Genomic DNA, 18504 nt, shown 5'->3' on the forward strand with positions numbered 1-18504 from the left:
ACCACGCAAACTCACTTTGCTTAATCAAGACTAGCACTAGTATTAGTACTAAACTTGGGGTTAGCTGTTGTTCAAACCTATGAAAGTAAGTATTAACTTTCAGCAATGTGCATAAAAACCCTTTCAGATAACCTTAGCAACTGCATAGCAACGCCCTGGCAAATAAATAAAAGCACACAAACAACTCACTGGCAATGTCAACCGCATGGCAACACCCTAGCAACCGCATAGGAACATGTTTAAAGCCACCTTTAGAAAACCCTAACTATCTCTTTCCAATTCCCCAGCAACCACATAGCAATATGCTTAAAAAAAACACTCAAGCAACCACAAAGCAAAAAAGATACTTTTGTAACCACATAGCAACTCACTGACATCCACTCACAACAACCTAGCAACCACATAGAAACAATAAAACCACTCAAAACACACTCACAACTCCCAGGCAACCACAAACATTCCAGCAGCTATATAGCAATGTGCTTAAAAACATTTAAAATACCCTAGCGACTGCATAGCAACACACTGGCAACCACATAGTAAAGCCATGGCAACCACTCACAACAACCACACAGCAATGTTCTAAAGAACATTTTAAATACCCTAGCGACTGCATAGCAACACACTGGCAACCACATAGTAAAGCCATGGCAACCACTCACAACAACCACACAGCGATGTTCTAAAAAACATTTAAAATACCCTAGCGACTGCATAGCAACACACTGCCAACCACATAGTAAAGCCATGGCAACCACTCACAACAACCACACAGCGATGTTCTAAAGAACATTTAAAATACCCTAGCGACTGCATAGCAACACACTGCCAACCACATAGTAAAGCCATGGCAACCACTCACAACAACCACACAGCGATGTTCTAAAGAACATTTAAAATACCCTAGCGACTGCATAGCAACACACTACATAGTAAAGAGGAAAAGCCATGGCAACCACTCACAACAACCACACAGCGATGTTCTAAAGAACATTTAAAATAACCCTAGCGACTGCATAGCAACACACTGCCAACCACATAGTAAAGCCATGGCAACCACTCACAACAACCACACAGCAATGTTCTAAAGAACATTTTAAATACCCTAGCGACTGCATAGCAACACACTGGCAACCACATAGTAAAGCCATGGCAACCACTCACAACAACCACACAGCGATGTTCTAAAGAACATTTAAAATACCCTAGCGACTGCATAGCAACACACTAAAAGTCACTCGGAACACTAACACCCCAGCAACTACATAGCAACTTGAGAATGCATGGTAACACACAATAAGTTACTTAGACAAATTTTTATCTACACGCATATCAAAAACATAGCAACACATCAAAACCCGCTCAGAACACTCCAACAACCATCATGCAACTCCCAAGCAACTACACCGCATTGTGCTAAAAAAAATTAAATTAAAATAAAAACGCCATAGCAACTGCATAGCAACACACTAGCACACATAGCAACAATTAAAACACCCTAGCAACTAGGGCTGCACAATGAATCGAATTTCTAATCGAGATAACAATTACAGATGCCACAATTACATAATCGTTCAATTAATCGCCAATTAATCGTTCAAACTCCACTTGTGTTATTCTGCGTGCTTCAGATGTTTTTTTTTTTAATCTTACGAGTTTTCCCATTGTTTTAATTTTAGTATAACATTATAATACCACGCATATTTTTACTTTTTTTATTTAAAAGAAGAAGCCAATCCACTGTAGAGTTGACATTTGAGGCTCAATGTTATAGAAAAGCAATAAAAGTTTTTCAGCTGGTTTATTTTCATATAAAAATATGGCATGCAGTTGCTTCAAACAATGGTATAAACATCACTCAATGTAAACTGTGAAAATTAGAATTAACATGCATTTCACAATTTAGATTTTTGTCTACAACATAACACACTAAAAGCCACAGAGCCCTCTGAAGAGACTAACAAGCGCCTTTCAACTTCCAAGCCCCCCAGCAACATGCTAAAAAAACACCTGAACATATTTTCATCTGCATAGCAACACCCTAGCATTGTGATGGCTTTGTACCAGCTAGCAACACTGGAGGAGTGAAGATGCAAGCAACCTACATCGAGTGTGTGTGAGTGTGTGTTTGTGCAAGCGTGCAGCTCCAGCAAACAATGTCGTGTGATCCGTCCACATGCTGAACACACGTCTGCAAAGATCCAGCCTCCGATCCCACCGCATCCATCCCTGATGTGACGGAGAGACACCGGAGGGGAATCATCAAACACAGCTTGGAGCCGTCTACAGCCTGAAGGCAGACAAATCCATCCACACACAAATACACAAACACGCCAGACATTCACACAACAGCTCTGAGGCCGGTTCACATCTCTCTCTGGAACGTGTGATTCTGTTCTGTTCTTTCACTCGGAGTTATGAATGAACAGTTGGTGTTTTTAAGGACCTCCTAGACTTTCCAAGTTTTGAGCTTCACATCACACAGAGCTGAGAGCAGCTACGCTGGTGACAGAGGGATATATGCATTTCAGTGAAGACGAGACCGGTCACATACAGTACAGACCAAAAGTTTGGAAACATTACTATTTTTAATGTTTTTGAAAAAAGTCTCTTCTGCTCATCAAGCCTGCATTTATTTGATCAAAAATACAGAAAAAAACAGTAATATTGTGAAATATTATTACAACTTAAAATAATAGTTTTTCTATTTGAATATACTTTAAAAAAATAATTTATTCCTGTGATGCAAAGCTGATTTTCAGCATCACTACTCCAGCCTTCAGTGTCACATGTAAATCCAGTCTATCACATGATCATTTAGAAATCATTCTAATATTCTGATTTATTATGGAGTGTTGGAAACAGTTCTGCTGTCTAATATATTTGATGAATAAAAGGTTAAAAAGAACTGCGTTTATTCAAAATAAAAAAAAAAAACAATTGTAATAATATATATTCTAATAATATATTTTCTTTACTATCACTTTTTATCAATTTAACACATCCTTGCTGAATAAAAGTATTGATTTTATTTAAAAAAAAGAAAGAAAAAAAAAATGTACTGACCCCCAAATTACTGACCAGTAGTGTATATTGTTTAAAACTATTTATATTTTAAAAACATAGTTTTTTTTTTTTTTTTTTACTTTTTATTCATCCAAAGTATCCTAAAAAAGTATCACATGTTCTGAAAAAAAATATTAAGCAGCAGAACTTGTTTCCAACTTTGAGTAATGAATCATCATATTCAGAATGATTTCTAAAGGATCATGTGATAATGATCCTAAAAATTCAGCTTTGCATCACAGAAATAAATGATAATTTAAAGTATAATAAATGTAAAAATAATTATATTAAAATTGTAATAATATTTCAAAATATTACTGTTTTTCTGTATTTTTGATCAAATAAATGCAGGCTTGATGAGCAGAAGAAACTTCTTTCAAAAACATTAAAAATAGTAATGTTTCCAAACTTTTGGTCTGTACTGTACATATCTACATGAGATATGACCAAACATTTTTCATTTTTAAAACTTATTATTATTATTATTATTGCTGCAACCAGTGTAATTTTGTCAACAAAATTACTTTTTTTTTTTTTTTTTTGGGTCAATGAGAAGGACAAAAAAAAAATGCCATTGTGATGATAATTAAATGATTTGGTAACACTTTCTATGAAGCCCATATTTATGAGGGTATTCTTAGGGCATCATAATGAATGCATAATGCATAATAGAAAAAACAACTTATAATATGTTGTTTCATCTCATAAATAATCATCATTATAATACATTACAAAAATTACTTGTGGTTATAACTTTGAGTATGATTATTTATAACATGCAATAAACATCATGTTAAATCCACTTAATTTATAAAGGATTACAAGTCTCATATTTTGCTATTATTTATTTAAGATGTGTACAGTATCTTACTACTGTATCTAATTGATAGTACAATAAATATAATTAAAATCTAATGTGCCATATTACACATTCATCTGATCAGATATCTGATCTTATAGCGTTTTATTTTTTTTATTAATAAAGCTGTTGTTGTTATTTATAAGTGGTCTTTGTCTGCTTTAAGTAAATTAACAAGTTAACAATGACAAGATATGAGACTTATAATACATTATAACTATGGGAAATATAACCCATTGTAAGTTAAGTGGATGAACTGTGTTCATTGTGTGTTATAAATCATCATACTCTTAAAAGCTATAACCACAAATAAATAAACATTATAATGCATTAAAACTGTTGTTATGATTACTCATGAGATGATAAAACATATTATAATGCATTTTATAATGCATTATTCATTCATTATAATGCCTTAATAATAGTCTTATAATGTATTATTAATATGGGCTTCATGGAAAGTGTTACCAATGATTTTAAACCAAATAAACTGCTGACAAAATATTATGAGGAAAAAATAACAGCTAGTATTTATGAAATAATGAAATATAAATTATTTTAAATTTAAATAAATTGGTGATTATGATATGAGGAAAAAATAATTTAAATTTAAAATTGCACCGAATTTTCACAATTCTGTGATAAAAAAAAAAAAAAAAAAAAAAAAATCACAAAATGCATATGATATATATATATATATATATATAATATATATATATATATATATATATATATACACACACATTATACATATACATATATATATATACATATATACATACATATACATATACATATATATATATACACACACATATATATATATATATTTAAAATAAATTTATTTTTTTTATTTTAATATTATACACATATACACATAATTATATATATAAATATATATATACATATACATATACACATACATACATATACACATATACATATACACATACATATATATATATAAATATATATATACACATATACATATACATATATACATATACACATACATACATACACATACATACATATACATATACACATATACATATACATATATATATATATAAATATATATATACACATATACATATACATATATACATATATACATATACACATATACATATACACATATACACATACATATATATATATACAACATATACACATATACACATATAACATATACAACACATACATATACATATATATATATATATAAATATATATATACACATATACATATACATATATACATATATACATATACACATATACATATACACATATACACATACATATATATATATAAATATATATATACACATATACATATACATATATACATATACACATACATACATATACATATACATATATACATATACACATACACATATACACATACATATATATATATAAATATATATATACACATATACCATATACATATATACATATACACATACATACATATACATATATACATATACATATATACATATACATATATACATATACACATATACATATACACATATACATATACACATATACATATACACATATACATATATATATATATATATATATATATATATATATATATTTCTGACTGACAGAAAGCCTCTTTCCAAAGCGCTGGTGAAGACTGAAACCTCCTCTGTATCTCTGTACCCTCCTCACCTTCCACCGCAGAGCAAACACAGAAAAAGCTCCTCCATTCATCTGTGGATTTCATCTGCCCTCCGCTAACATTTTCTGCTGCGGGTTCCTCCTCCACATGTCCGAGCGCTCCAAAAGCAACACGAGACCTCACACGCGCTCACGAGGGGAGTGTAAACAGGACACCCTCGAGACCACACAGGGTCCCATTCAGATGCACGAGCTGCCACACAAACAGCTTTCAGTGCAACAGCCGAGATGCTGAGACCCTCATGTAAATAGGGAGGTATCTTTAAAGGAACGGTTCATTTAAAAACGAAAATGTAATTTTCTGATAGTTGAGTAAATGTCAGTATTTACACAACATACTTTCTTCTGAGCAACACAAAAGTAGATGAAGAGTCTGTGAAGTGACCAAAATGTTATTTCAGATTTTTAGATAATATATGAAATGTTTCATTTATTTATTTATTTATACTTAATTAATAAAAATAACTTTTTATTAATATATATATATAATATATATACTTTTTTTTGCATTGATTTCTCATTAACTAAATATTAAATTTTCACTGACTAAGTAGACAATTTCAAAATCTTTTTAAAAATCAATTATTATTTTTACAATATCATTATATTTACATTTTAAATTAAAAGAAATATATATTAAAATTGAAATTAATTAAACTATAAATATAACTACATACAGTATAAACTATAAATAGACTACATTTGAATTTAAAAAAAGAAAATTTTTTTTTTATTAAGATTTAAATTTAAATTTAAGTTTTAGTTTTTTCCGTTTCTTCAGAGAAGATGTTTTGTTGTTTTTTTGAATTTTTTCAAAATGTTTACTTTTTTTTATATTATATATAAATTTTTTTTTTTTTTTTTTTTGTTATTATTAATTATTTGTTTGATTTGTTTTCTTGTCAACTAAAATAGTTTTCATTAAATATTTAACATTATTCAAATCGACTATAAATACATTTTAAATGTGAAAACGTTTTAAACTTTTAAGATTAAAATTGGCATTAAAAATAGCACTATCAAACCTACTTTCTTCCAGCACAAGAGGAGATTTTGAAAGTCTATGAAGTGACCCGGTGCTATGAAGTTTTGATGTACAAAATAGAAGCATAAAAGTAGTTCATATGCCAGATGTGTTATATTTTAGTTTTTTCTGAAGTCATACAACAATGCTCATCTAAAGCAATATATTCAATACAGCAAATCTCAGCTGTGAGATCGGTAATAATGCTGTAAACTGAACTATTGCACTGTTCTATATACGTACACTGACAAACAAATGGTGCTGAAACAATTTTCATTCAGAAAATAAATGTAAAATTACACAGAAATGGCTAGTAGCACATTAAATTAATGCCTTCAGGTGTCTTGGATCTATATTGTCAGCTCCTGGTCATTACATGCACTCACTGTAGAGAAAATAGCAGCTCTGAAATTCAGCAAAACATCTCATGATCAAGAGCAAACACACATAATAAGTGACAGGATTTGCATTCATTCAAGATCGAAATTAAGAGTAAATTTGAGACTTAGTAATGCAATCAGATGCTAAACTTCACACGAGAGATGAGAAACAATAACCGTGGCAATAATAGAAATATTTCAAGCCCTAATGCTAAAAATGCACTGAAAGGTGTGAAAAGCATTCGAGACAGACAGCAGGAGCGTGATGAGTCCGAGGACAGAAGCGCTCTGACAAACGAGCGTGTGCTTCACTAATGTAAAATCAATCACAGGACAGGAGGAGAGGAAGTGAGAGTCCTCAACGCTGAAACAAAGAGGAGCTACAATTGTTGGCGGAACAAACGCTTGAATATAAACCACTGTGCCACTGCCACAGCTGTCACTATGGCAACACAAACATCTGAAACACATGTGCGAAAATGATTCAACATTTGATGCATTGAAATGCAAACACACACAGTGTGCTTTGATTTACATCCCTGGGACTGAGAAGGATGTATCAAATATGTTGGTTGTAACTAAAACTACTGATGCTACTAACTTCAGTAGCTTGACAGCAGCTCCGCTTTCTCCAAAATACTGAAGATTCACATATTCTAAGGCATTCATCTTTATATCAAATGCATATATCACACACACACACACACACTGATAATATTGATTTATTTATAGAAAGAAATAAATAAATAAAAATTATTTATTCATTGAAGTGAATGAGTGAGTTCTTTGTGAATGAGTCATTGAATTGTTCACTGAATCAGTTTGCTCAAAAACAATGATTTATTCATGAACTAAACATGACTTTGTGAATGAGTCATTGAATTGTTCACTGAATCGATTTGCTCAAAAACACTGATTTATTCAGAAAATAAACACATGACTTTTTTAGTTAATGAGTCACTGAATTGTTCACTGAATCAGTTTGCTCAAAAACAATGATTTATTCATGAACTAAACATGACTTTGTAAACGAGTCATTGAATTGTTCACTGAATCAGTTTGCTCAAAAACAATGATTTATTCATGAACTAAACATGACTTTGTAAACGAGTCATTGAATTGTTCACTGAATCGATTTGCTCAAAAACACTGATTTATTTCATGAAAATAAAAACATGACTTTGTAAACGAGTCATTGAATTGTTCACTGAATCGATTTGCTCAAAAACACTGATTTATTCAGAAAATAAACACATGACTTTTTTAGTTAATGAGTCATTGAATTGTTCACTGAATCAGTTTGCTCAAAAACAATGATTTATTCATGAACTAAACATGACTTTGTGAATGAGTCATTGAATTGTTCACTGAATCAATTTGCTCAAAAACAATGATTTATTCAGGAACTAAACAAGGCACTCTTTGTGAAAGAGTCGATAAATTGTTCACTGAATCGATTTGCTCTAATACACTGATTTATTCATGAACTAAATACATGACTTTGTTAATGAGTCACTGAATTATTCACTGAATCAATTTGCTCAAAAACACTGATTTATTCAGGAACTAAATAAGTCACTCTTTGTGAGAGAGTCGATAAATTGTTATATGTTTTGATTTGTTAATAGATATTGTTATTTATTCAGAGATTTATTAAGTGATTTTATTTTTTTTTATTTTTTTGAATAAATCATTGAGTTGATTCATTCAGGAATGAAATGTAAAGTTAGGCAAATAGGTAAACACAAGAAATCATAACAAAGCTGAAAATACAGAAATGCACAGCAGAATTAACTATATATTTTGTAACAGAGAAGTAAAATGCATTTGAGTCAGTGAACGGATTCATTCATAGATCCTCATTGTTTGTGACCCAGAAAAATGCCACTCTGATTAAAAATATATAGCGTACTACACTACACTACAGTTTGATGATAGTTCGCCTACTTTAAATGATAAGTAGCCTGGCATGGTACGGTTTCAAGGCATCTCTTCTGGATTTTATCCTTCTGGTTTATTATCTGGGAGTGAAAAGGAAGAAGACGTGCCATCAGAGCTCGGGTTTAAAACTCTCAGCAATGCTCTGTGTTTAAGGACACACATACAGACCTCATAACCAGAGCACAAAACAATCCCAGACCTTCCTGCAATCCGTTCCTCTAAAATAGGACAGGAATGTTCAAAGATGTAAATATATGCACGTGAAATTACCCACGGCCTTCTGTAAATAACTCCTGAAGGCAAATGAACCGTGAGCTGCAAATATTCACACGTGAGCCGACGATCTCCGGCAGAATGTGACTGTGTTAATCTTTAATATTTTAGTGACTGCATAATGACCGCAGAGTAATGACATATATGCTGTGTTTACTGAAGGCATTAATGGAGTCACAGAGCCGGCCACAGCATTAATTCAGCGAGCACTTTTAATGCAGAAAGCAGAGTGGTGTCTGGTTTAAAAAGGTCCAGATGCATTAGCTGAAACCAGATGAAGTATAAGGTGGATGAGTTTGGGTCTAGAACAGCTTTCATTGAAAAACTGAGCGCTTTAATGAATGCAGAAAGACTAGACGTCAAAGGGATTGTTTGATTAAATCCCCAACCAGACTGCAAGTGTCTTTGTATGAATGTGCTTTTTTTGAAACTTTGATGATTTTGCGTTATTGATGTAATTAATGTATGTATTTATTGTACAGTAGCAAAAACAGCCTCTTGAATTACAAAAGCATGGAAAATTATCATTACATGATGTTACTTGACTAACATTGTGAATTGATTTAAAAAAAAAAACTACAATTATAAATAAAATATGAAAAAACCAAAATGCACTGTAAACAAACAATGCTTTAAAAATTTAAAATTCATAAAAAATTAATAAAATACAAAATAAAATGAAAGTTTATAAACAATGTTTAAAGTTTGTTACACTGTTAAAAAAATCTGTATTAAATAAATTGAAAAAATATTTAATGAAAAAAAAAATTAATAACATAAAACGTAAATAAAAAAATTATATATTTATATTTATAAATGTATATATATTAAATTAATGTTATATAGTTATATTATTTTAATACGTATGTGTGTGATTGGTGGGAGTAGTGGCGCTTTATGTCTTTTATAATTTTGATATATAAATAGGACGGGCCAGAACCAAACCGACAACATGCATAATACCTGCAGGTCTGAAGGTGAACTCATTAAAGTGGAGACACAGCAGGAAGTCAAGGACATGGAGAGATCATCCAGTCATCATTAAACTCCATGATGGAGGCCACTGACAGGCCAGATCTTCCAAAAGGTCAGCGATCATCTGCAGACGACTGCACACAGGTCACTCAGATCACTGTAGAGATGAGCAGTCTGATGTGAGATCGGAGCAGCAGGCTTGAGCTCGTGTTCGGCTCTGAGAGATAAAGGTCAAATGTGACCGCTTCAATCAGAAGTTAATGTATTCCTCAGGATGACTGAGCTGGTGGAGAATCTGATCAGTGAGACTCAGGATTGGTGAGACCAGATTTGTCATTAATCAAGGTGGTGACCAAATAACAAAAGAAACAAAGTAACATTTTTTTTTTTTTCATAAAATAATAATAAAATACAAAAATAATAATAATAATAATAATAACAACATGAAAAAACGTTGTTCTTACAATGTTTAAAATAAATACAATTAATAAAGGATTAAAAAAAAACTTTAAATTAAATTAAAATAAGATTAAATAAATACAAAATAAAATAAAAAAGATTTAAAGCTGTGAATAAAATAATACATATTAATTTAATAGTAAATACATAATAATAATAATAATAATAATAATAATAATAAAAATCATAATTACATAATTTTAAAATACAAAATTAAATTAAATTAAATTAAATTAAATAAATAAAATAAAATAAATAAAGTAAATAAAATAAAAGTAAATAAAAGTAAATAAAATTAAATATTAAAATAAAATAAAATAAAATAAAATAAGTTAATATAATTAAATATTAATATTTGGTGATTTTAATTAAGGGTTGTTGGGGATTATGATTAATGTCTACCTTGAGTTGTGCACGAGCAGCCAATTCAAGATTTCAGTCACTATAGTATAAGAGTTAGGATCTGTAGGCGGCTCATCTAAGACTAGAGAGCATCTAAAACTATCAAACTGTTAAGCACACTTCATGAAACACAATTACTTCGAGTCGTCTGACTCAATTTGCCTCCCTCCTCTCGAGCACATCGCTGTGAGCTCAACACACCCGGGGGAATATCAACAGCCGCACCGATAGTTCTCGATAAACAATCAGGACAAACTCATTTCATCAGGTTTAAAGGAGCGGAGGTTTATTGAGCTGAACAGGCTCGGAAAAAACATCGCTTCTGCACCAATCACACATTAACATCCCGCCAATCAGGAAACAATCGACCTTATGACATCAGCCGTGTTCATTTATGACTGTGTGGGAGGTGAAAACAAAAACAGGTAAACCGTGTTAAAGAGCTCGGGAGAGTTCAAAGGTCAGAGAAACCAGGAATAAAGACCTTAATGGAGTCGACAGCATATTTAATGTGATACAAGCTCATAACCGTGAGCGAAAGATGTACGGTACATTCAATAACATGTTGATTGTTCAGTTTTTATTATAAAAACCCAAGAAATTTAAAGAAGTAAAAATACGAATAATTTTAAAATAATCAGATTTGACCAAAATGAACAGGGTGATGGGCAGAAAAATGGGATCTTATACCATTTATTATGCTTGCTCAATAAAATAACAGTATTACAAAATAATTTTTTTCAACCAAAAATTTATATTCTGTCACCATTTACTTGCCTTCATGTAATTCCAAACCTTTTTTTCCTGTATATTCTAGGAAAAAATGGGAACATGGGTCGCAAAACAATATATCCCACAATACAGAAGTCTAGTTTACGCTGAAACTGATGCTTGCTTTTACTGAAGAAGAGAAAGCATCTAAAAATACACATCAGAAAGATGTGGAGGAACCTGGAGCGTTCACGACTAATTTGAGTCCGCTCGTAAATCACATAAACGAGGAACCTTAGGTTTGATTGAACTCCCAGTTAAACACTGAGCGCAGTCAGACGCGACTTACGGAGCGTTTGCAAAACTTTGATGTGAAGCTGTAGAACATAATGAAAGGAGAGAGAGAGAAACTTTATGGGAGGAGGAGAAATATGGACATGCATTAGAGCTGCACTCTGTGTGTGTGTGTGTGTGTGTGTGTGTGTGTGTGTGTGTGTGTGTGTGTGTGTGTGTGTGTGTGTGTGTGTGTGTGTGTGTGTGTGTGTGTGTGTGTGTGTGCACAAATAGGAGAGACACATGACATAGTAAGAAAAAACATTTCTCATGGCCTTATAAAGATGATCACTGAGTCGGAGTATGAAGATGTTTCTTCATTGTTTCTTGGCTTGTCTAACTCAAAACACCCTAAAAAAGAAAAACAGCTACATGCTCAGAACACCCCAGCAACACATTACAAATTACCCACATTTCCATGGTAACTGTAATCAAGATTCTAAAAAAACACATAAAACAAACAAAAGCCATGGCAATCGCATAGCAACGCCCTACAAACCACCCAGCGACCACATAGCAACAAACTACAAATCATTTCAAATCATTTTCACAGACTATATGTTTAATAAGTGTTTTGTCTTTAAGCACGGACAGTTTTTTTTCACTTGTTTTTAGCATGTTTACTATGATTCTTGGTGTGAACTAAATGTAGGACTAAACAGAATTAAATGCATCTTGTTTGAAGGATTTTTAGATATTTCAGATGAAAAGTAAGAGCGTCAGTAATTCATTTTTGCACAAAAAGTGGGTCAGTTTTTTGTTTTTGCACAACTCTATGGAATAATAGATTTTGATTGGTCAATTCTGGAACTGTGTCATTAAATATTTTTATAATGATGCTAAATTAAAGGGACAGGAACAAAAGAAGATATTCTGAAGAATCTGGGTCGAACAGTTGCTGGTAGCCATTGACTTCCATAGTATTTTTTTCCCTATATTATAGAAATCAGTGTTTACCAGGAACTGTTTGCTTACTCACATTCTTTAAAATGTCTTCTTTTCTGTTCAACAGAAGATAGAAACTCATACAGGTTTGAAATGATCTGAGGCTGAGTAAATGATGACAGAATTTAAAATTTTTGGGTGAACTGTCCCTTTAACCAGACAACCTTTTCCTTTATATGTGACAGTGGACCACAAAACCAGTCATAAGGGTCAATTTTTCGAAATTGAGATTTATAGATCATCTGAAAGCTGAATAAATAATCTTTCCATTGATGTTATGGTTTGTTAGGATCGGACAATATTTGTCTGAGATACAACTATTTGAAAATCTGGAATCTGAGGGTGCAAAAAAAATCTAAATATTGAGAAAATCATCTTTAAAGTTGTTCAAATGAAGTTCTTAATGCATATTATTAATCAAAAATGAAGTTTTAATATATTTACAGTAGGAAATGTATAAAATATTTTCACGGAACTTGATCTTTACTTAATATCCTAATGATTTTTGGCATAAAAGAAAAATGTATAATTTTGACCCATACAATGTATTGTTGTCTATTGCTACAAATATACCCCAGAGACTTAACACTGCTTTTGTGCTCCAGGGACACATATCGGTTTTCAATGATCGCTTCTTAAATGTGTGGTCACGAAGAGTCTCAGCTCAATTCTTTGTTATATTCTGCTCTCTCTATATGGCTAGAAACAATTTCCAACAGATTAATCGTTCACAAGGCCGAGCACCTGCAGATATGAATAATCAACTTTCCAACCCCCGCTGAAGGAATCATCTTTACGAGAGCGCAGCACAGCGGTTATCTTTAGGAAACGGCCCTTCTGTAGTTTTTAGGGAAGTTTTCAGGGCACGAAGCTGTAAGTTGGACTAAACAGCTTTAAAGAAAATTTACTTCATAAATCGTTAGCAAAAGCAGTGGCTCAGTCTCTTCCTGCCTGGCCCGGGGCGCCTCCGTCAGCTCCCATAATGCATTTCTGTCTTGTTTGATTTTACGGTTGCTATTCCATAAACACAGCAGAGATGGTGCAAGTGCCTCGCCACGTGTTTATCATTCTTCAAGACCTGTTGTGAGGTGCAAAGACCATCCAGGTCACATTTAACCCAAAAAAAAAAAAAAAAAAAAAAATTATGAAATTGAAAAATAAATAAATAAATAATAAAAATTATATATATTGTAATAAAGGCTATGTCAATTAGCAGTGGATTACAAATATACAAAATTATGATTAAAATACCTGAAATTGTTTGAGGAGCACAGATAAACCATATATTGTTGCAGTCGAGTGTTTATTGTCTTCATGTTTTATCATTCAAAACGTTTCTATCTTCTTTGTTTTAGTGTTTTGTTATTTGGATGTTTTGTGTATTTTTTTTTTATTTCAAAAGAAACTTGAGGTAGACATATGATAATCCATGTTTTTCTCCAGTGTACAGAAGTGTTTTTTGTTGTTGTGAAAAACACATTTTAAATGGCAAAAAACACTCATGTGCCAATCCATCAGAAGCAAACCTATCCGAAAAACCTGCTAACTGTATTGTTGCATCCCAGTGTGTCCCATTGATTACGCAGACTGTGGTGGCCGCCACATAATAATAACCCAAAAATATATTGACACTTCTCATTCTAACATAAAAGCATAAAAGGTCTTTAAAGTTGTGTTTTTGGGCCATTGCTTTGGCAAAGCATCTGTCAAACGAACTAAAACCAAAACAATATGGCTTAATCACTTCATCAAGTCTGTTTTTACTGAACCTGGGGTTGTCCATCAAAATAAAAGCTTAAAGAAATTAGAAAGAAAATATTGTAATTTTCCTACTGTACTATAAATCAAAATAATATACCTATAAAATATACATTTTCATTTAATTCACAGTGCAGTTGTTTTACAATATATGGCTATTACTGTCATAAGAATAATAATAATAATAATAATATACAATTATTATGATTATTATATTCTAATGGTTTGCTTCCTAAAATACAAGTATGAATGTAATTTAGATTGAGACAGTAAGTCACTAACTTAAAAGAGGGTTGAGTCCCCATTAAAGTTCAGGTACAAGTCAATTCACTGACTTTTTTCTTCGTTAAGAACATGGGTTGAACTCTCAAAGTGCATTAGATAAAAGAATTTAACTTTAAAATGTACAAAATTTTCTTCTGGGAGGGCATGCCCCCATAAATCCCCCTAGAAGAACCGAGGTCGACCCACCACAGTCTCACGAAATCCTGTGGGAAACACTGCATCACTAATACACACACACACACTTTTAATATTAATCATCATTAGGTGTTTTTTTTCTTTTATTGATTATTATTTTAGCTAGTTTCCTTGCTCTCCTCCAACTTTTTATTTCATTTTTGCATAAAAAATTCCTCTGTTTAGTATATATTTATTGATTCAGTTGGCAGCATGAACCTGGAGTGACTGTCATTGTTCTGTCTTTAAAGGAAAACTCAAGAAACAAAAAAAAGAGAAGAGAGACGATATGATGGCATTGGAGTGTCATCCTCTTTTTCCTGCCGCAATGAATGACTGAAAGAAATGGCCATTAACATATGAAATAAATGTTAGCAAACTGTCAGAACGAGCACCGTTGTGCTTTCAATGATCTCCAGTGAACTGTGCAAAGCATTGACTTGAAATACTGCGTGTGTTCCTCAAACAGGCTGCCCTGAACTTTCAGTGTAACGACTCCAGGGAGTCTTCAAGTCTCCTTGCTGTGCACCACCGGCTATATCTGAAAACACGGACAAGGCACTTAAACGCATGCTTGTGTGTGTGTATGTGTGTGTGTTCTAGTGCTCTGCTATGGCATTAATGTTCCTTCATATGAAAAACAGAAGCAAGTAATATCTTCAGGGGTTAAAGCAAAAAAAAAAAATATACTGAGCCTGAACTTTTTCCAGGGCTTGAGGGTTGTGGGGGCAGACACATACACAGGGTTGTAAGAAAGGTTACTCACTACAATATGGTGCAAACACATGTAACATTTAGGATGCTTTTGATATCAAAGGTTTCGCTGGTTAGCTTTGTCCTTGACAGGGTACAAGATGACCTACAATCTAAAACATGACATTTCTGAAATTGTTTTGTTCAAAAGAAATAATGGTAGATTAAATACTAGGAAATGAACATAAAATGGGAAATATACAAAGACAGTTTACTACAGAAAACTACAGTTCAGTTTAAACAACAACAAAAACATTAAAAAAGTCCAAGAACTGGTAACAAATATTCCAGGACTTTTCAAGGACTTGCACTACTTTTTTGGTTTTCATGGACTAAAACCAGATCTTACTTATTAATCAATACTGTTATTATCTTTCAAATTCTAATAAATAAACTAATAAAACAAAATGGTACAAATAAAACACAGCACATGCAAAGAATGCAATGACTGGGGCAACTTTAACATTTGAAAGGATACTATGACAAAGTTATCGCTTTCCTTATTCAAACTGATTTTTTTTCATGAATATATGATTGACCTGAAGAATGAAAGCATGTTATACACGTGGAAAATTATGAGCTTTATCATGCTCATAGACATTTGGGGTGTGACTAAATGCAGATACTTGGTTCACTAGAACGAGACAATGTTTTAATACTTATTATATATAACAACTACCTGCAGAGGGCGCCAACGGCCTGGTGATGTTTCATGTGATTCAACGACATTTTTAAATCCATTTAATTGTAATATTCAGCCACATGCAAAGTCAGAAACTTTTATTTTGAGCTGATAGATTACTACAGCTTCATCGAGTTTAGCTTCATTAGTACAACTCGCACTTGGATATAGTTTTTTTTTTTTTAAGATCACTCACTCTGAGTCTGAATATTAAATCTTGAAGTGTAACTAATGATTCCTCAAATCATGTGTCTTGAGACGACGTGTGCCATTACTGATCAGATTTTTTACAAGGGAAAAAAAAAAATCCCACAGATGCACACTGAAGACAGGACCAATGCATCATGCAATGCATTAACGCAGATAATCGGATAGCAAAACAACTCAGGAAACCTCATAGCAACTCACTAAAATCTACCCAGAACACCCTAACAACCACATAGAAATGCATTTAAAATCACCCTCCACCCCTTAAAAAATTACCCTAGCAACATGCTTTAAAAACACCCTAGTAACCACATAACAACGTGCTAAAAAGCACCCACCAGCACCCACTCAGCATAGCATTAACAGCAATACGTTTCACGCAGGAAATCAGCACTCATTTTCTCCAGAAAACTGTAAAATCCAGTAATTTGTTCTTGCTGTCAGGGGTCACATTCACTGCACACAGCTCCAGCACAAACACGCAACTGACAGGCATTAACACCCAAACACAAAAGGAAATAGAAAAGCTCTTCCGAGTCTTAATGTAGTATAATGCACTGATGTTAATTCTCTTCCTCTGAAAGCCTGAACACGTCATTCCTCATCCGAGCTCAGAAAAGCATTTAATTATCTTAAAAGGAAATAGATTGTCAGCATGAGATCAAAGTGGACTTTTATTTCTGCCAGCAGCATATGGAGCCCGTGATGCAGCTTCAGAGGCCAGATCTCTGAGAGATTTCACCTGACAACTGGAGAAATGAAAAGAGACAGAGTTTTGTTTGAGAATAAAGAGAGAGCGCTTGTATTTTAAGACAAATTTTCCCTGAAGGCCGGAGAGACAGGCAGAGAGGTGAGGAACTATTAAACGTGTTGGGTTTTAATTTTTTGAGTGTTTTTTATGGGTTTTTATACGAGGAGGCGAAACATTTCCCTCCAAAAACCTGAAGAAAACTTCCTTTCTTTCAGTGGTTCATATTCCGGAGTGAAAAACCGTGTAATGGTACAAACATGTGGAAGAAGTCGACAGAAATCACTTTTGAGACATTAAGATTGTTGCAAAATGGCAACTTAAAGGGTTAATTCCTCCCAAAAATTAAAAATAGCAACCCTCATGCTGTTTCAAACCCATAAAGAGCAAGATTATAAGTAAATAAAGATACTAAGTTGCAATTTTGGAGCTTGAAAAACATGGTCGCCATTCACTTGCATTGTAAAGAAAGAACAGCTTGGACATTCTTCAAAACGTCCTCTTTCAAAACATGGAAGAAAGAAAAATTACAGGTTTGGATCAACACAAAAAATGTAAAAATACATATATATTAAAGGTAAAAGGGATATTGAATGAGAAAAAATATATATAATTTATATAAATTAAAAAAAACAAAACAACATCAAAGCCATGAAAACATTTCGGTTATTTGAAATAAAATAACAAAACAAATCTCATTATATCTCTCATTTTAATTTAGTTTAACTTGACGTACTAAAATAACTAAAACTAAAAATAATAACAATAAATAATAGACATGTAAAAAAAAAATCTTAATATCAAAATGAAAACAGAAATAAAAACTCA

General features: G+C 32.3%; 1 protein-coding gene across 1 annotated transcript in view; it reads right to left on the reverse strand.

Annotated features, from left to right (window-relative positions):
* The window catches only part of LOC109098733 (neogenin-like), a 113547-nt gene that overhangs the window by 53762 nt on the left and 41281 nt on the right, over positions 1-18504 (reverse strand). The gene's annotated exons all lie outside the window — the stretch shown is intronic.

This window comes from Cyprinus carpio, chromosome A25 (assembly GCF_018340385.1).
Source record: "Cyprinus carpio isolate SPL01 chromosome A25, ASM1834038v1, whole genome shotgun sequence".
NCBI classification, from domain to species: Eukaryota; Metazoa; Chordata; class Actinopteri; order Cypriniformes; family Cyprinidae; genus Cyprinus; species Cyprinus carpio.